This window comes from Hipposideros armiger, unplaced genomic scaffold, assembly GCF_001890085.2.
Source record: "Hipposideros armiger isolate ML-2016 unplaced genomic scaffold, ASM189008v1 scaffold_1687, whole genome shotgun sequence".
Lineage (NCBI taxonomy): Eukaryota > Metazoa > Chordata > Mammalia > Chiroptera > Hipposideridae > Hipposideros > Hipposideros armiger.
Genome location: NW_017733037.1, coordinates 40,250 through 44,071, shown reverse-complemented (window position 1 = coordinate 44,071; position 3,822 = coordinate 40,250). Strand labels below are relative to the sequence as shown.

General features: G+C 37.8%; 1 pseudogene; it reads left to right on the top strand.

Moving 5' to 3' along the window:
* The window catches only part of LOC109378006 (small integral membrane protein 19-like), a 4,887-nt pseudogene extending 4,703 nt beyond the window's left edge, over positions 1 to 184 (top strand).
* Positions 185 to 3,822: the final 3,638 nt, after the last annotated feature.

The window sequence follows — 3,822 nt, the reverse complement described above, 5'->3', positions numbered from 1 at the left end:
AGCTGTGGAGGGCAGTGTCACCGGCCCTCATATGTGGGATCCGAACCGGGGCCCTCCGGCATCCCAAGCGAGTTCTCAACCATCGCGCCACTCGGCCCGCCCAGAAATGTATTCCATTTCAACTAAATATGACTATCAGTAGTCACAAAACCAAACTGACAGTGTACAGCTCTTGTTGGAATGAAATATCAGAAAATGAGCAACATATGTAATTGTTAAACAGTATGGTTGCAAGCTCCTAATTCCACTAAATCATGAACAGTATTTTTTTAGAAAACTTCTGTCTCTATGAAATCATTCTACGTGTGACTTTTCCCCAAGTTTTTGTGTGTTTTGTTTTGCTGTTTAAAATTGCAACGCCGAGTCTTTTTTTACACAAATAAAAAATGGCTCAAAAGAACCGAAAATAAAGTCTGCACGTACCTAGGAAGATAGACTGTAACTAGAGATGGCGATTTTACCTTGTGAAGACCTTTGATGGGTCAGGAATTAAAACCCATCTGTAGGAGCGAGGATTGGAGATTACGCCTCTTTGATTTGAACGTTTTTGCAAAATTTATAAAATGAAAACACAGTCATTGTAATAACTTGTTCTCAGATTGTATCCTGTGATAAATGCAATATAGATAACGGACTAATTTGTGTTCTTACTGCAGGTGTTACCACCCTTTAATTGAATTAACTATTCGCTTTTTCAGAACTTGCGCAGTAGGCTGTCTTTTCTGCATCATGAAGCACACCCACCTGCTAATTGTGGAAGCGTTTTGCAACTGGAATTTTTTTCCCTTTAATTGTGTTCCTAGGAGTTTGTTTGTTTGTTTGTTTGTTTTAATCCTACAGTTTTATTTTTACCACAAGAGTCTTCTTTAGGCCAGCCTGGGTCCATGCTGCTAAATAAATGGGCTCCACTGCTTTTCAGTCATATGACTATCAATGTTTAATGTAATTATCTGGTTTCTCATGCTTTTGTAGCATTATGAGCTTTCTTGAAGACTCTCATGTCTTAGACGATTGCATACTGTACATTGAAGTGTTTTTACCTAACTTCTTTTCATTTGTATTTAAATAAAAGTGGGTTGGAAGTAATGGCAGTAGTCACTGTCCATGTAACTGGCCAAGAATTAGTTTTTGAATCAAGGTTATTGTTCATTGTAAGAGTTAGAGTTAATATTTCAGCATTTCTTTCCTTTCCCTTTATAATTGTGAAGTACAAGAATATAAATTCTGAATGTAAAGACTTAGTCCAGATGAAATCATTTGGGGAAATTGAATTTACTTTTAAAATTTAATTACAACACTCAAAATCGTATATAGTGTCCCGGATGAATTGTTGACCAAATGGAATAATTCTGTCTTAGCTCACAAATGAATGAGTGTACCACCTACACATAGCATGAAAAGCTATGTATAACTAACAGGATTGTAAACAGTTATAATTACAGCCTGGCGGTAACAGAACAGCAAGGAGACAACCTCCCTGAACTTTGCTTTGCTCTCAGAAGAACCTCTGTGTATTTCCATGAATGTAATCAGGGGCAGGAGCAGTTTACTTGCTGCCACTGATGTGTTGCACTGTCTGGACAAATTACAAAAACTGACTATCTCAGATGGTTTGTAAAAATAGTGTGCGGAAGGAAGGAAGGAAAGAAGAAAGGAAAAGGAAGGGAGGGATGGAGGGAGGGAAGGAGGATTAAACTAGGGGGAGTAAAAAAATAGTGTACATAAATAAATATAAACCACAATGATAAAAACATATAACTAATTTGATTTAATGTAAATTATTGTAATAAAAGAGCTATAGTAGAGGTATGTAAAAAATATTTAGAAAACACTTTAGGAGACTAGATGCATGGGTGATTTTTTTCCTTTTGTAACAGTACCCTGAATTTTGTTTGAGTTAAATCTTGAAGACCATACGCATATTAGTTCGCTAGGCCTAAAAGTGCTAAAAAGACTTTTGCCCAAAAGAATAAGTGTGTATAAAAAGGCACAGAGGCAAAAAGTAGCATGACAAGGGCAAGGGCTTTAGATCCTGAGAGAGTGAGGAGTTGTTACTTGAGTAAGATGCAGAGGAACATGAACATAGATACACAAGTGTGCCATTGGGACTCGTGGAGGAATCAGTCCTGTAGGAATTGAGTGACTGTGCAGGTTTCACTGCATACATATTTGTGGATAGTGAAAATTTCTGTTCCATATTGATCAAGTCCATCAAGCTCCTTTGGGGGCTTTTGGATCTTTATGCATAGATACTTTGTTTTTTTTTAATGAAAAACTAAAAATGAACGACTTTGCTCTTTAGTGGCTCTAAACGAAGTGATATTAAAGTCACTGAGAGATTGGATATTTTAAACTTTTCACTCTTCTAGGTTGAATTTTGAAATCCTGTTTTTCTGTACAGAAATTAGATTTTTCTTTTTATATAGCGAAATGTCAGGAACAAAGTCGTGGGAAGATTTCACTTGGACAGAAACCACAAGTTCAAAGTCTACTGTAATTTTGTAGGAGGAAGAACAAGAGTTGTACTTGGCCCTAACACGTCGTCCTCTAGATTTAGCAGGATGCGAGTGATAGAAATACCCGAGGTGGCCCGTGTGAGATTTTGTTGATTTAGCTGAATTTTGCTCTTTCCTTTTCTACTTTCCTTTATTTAGCTTCAGCACTGGTTTATATATTTACTGATTCATTAGGTATTTTTATGCCCTTAGGTTTCTCTACTATGCTTACCCCATAGTAAAAATTCAATAAATGGCTGTTATGTAAGTGAATAACACAGTCTGACTTTCCACACCAACTAATTAATATAAAATCCACGACAAATGATTAATTTGTCATTTATGTATAGAAACAAAAAACTCCCACCAAATCTCCATCCTTAAAATGTTATGCTAGTAGTAGAAAAGGAAATCTTCTATCTTAAACTCGCCACCAAAGGCCTTTCCCATCTTTCTTGGTGCTTTCGATGCCAATGACCTCATGGCCTTTCTTGGACTCAGGCTCCTAGATCCTGGGAATGGATCACTGTGTCAATGTTGACCTCTAACAGGCAACACGTCTTTTTTTTTTTTTTCTTAGAGGAAAGGAAGAGGGAAAGCAAAACAAAATGAAACCTCTACTTACTTTGTCAGGGCACCAACATTTTCCAAGTAGGTACATTACCATGTGTTGAAAAGCACGTGGTGTTCAGAATTCGATCTGGGATCAAAATTAGGCTCTGATTCTTGTGTGTCCAAGCTTGTGACTTAGGTCAACTTACTTTCTCAACCACGAGATAAGGAATAAGAACATCTACCTCACAGGGATGTGTCAAAGGCTGAAAAGGAGACAAGTGTGGCCACGTGTAGCACAGGGAGCATTGCGTGTTACAAACAGAAGGTACCCACTACACCTTCGTTCCCCAGCTCACTGCCAAGTCACGCCTCCTGACTTCTGCAGGCCAGTCTCATTCTAGAGCTCTGAATCATCAAACTTCTTAGACATAGTTCTTTTAAATAAGAATTGGCTGAATTCTTTCTAGTTGCTTACATTGAGTGGTATGCAAGTATAAAAAGCACACTTTTCAATAGTCCTGTGGTTGAGGGAACCTGCTCACTCCATTCATCTGTCACAGGGGTGGTCATGGTGGTTATGAAGACCAATCAGAGTACTTCTTTAGCCAAAGAGATTGGTAAAACAATGGGCATGTAGTATGTGATCTCAGGACAATTCTTCCCTAGCTTTTCACCATAAATATTAGTAAAACTATCTCTTTCCACTGGACTTGATAAGTTGGCAGAATATGAGTCAAAGGGTGTCATCAGCTCTCTTGTATACCACAGGAAG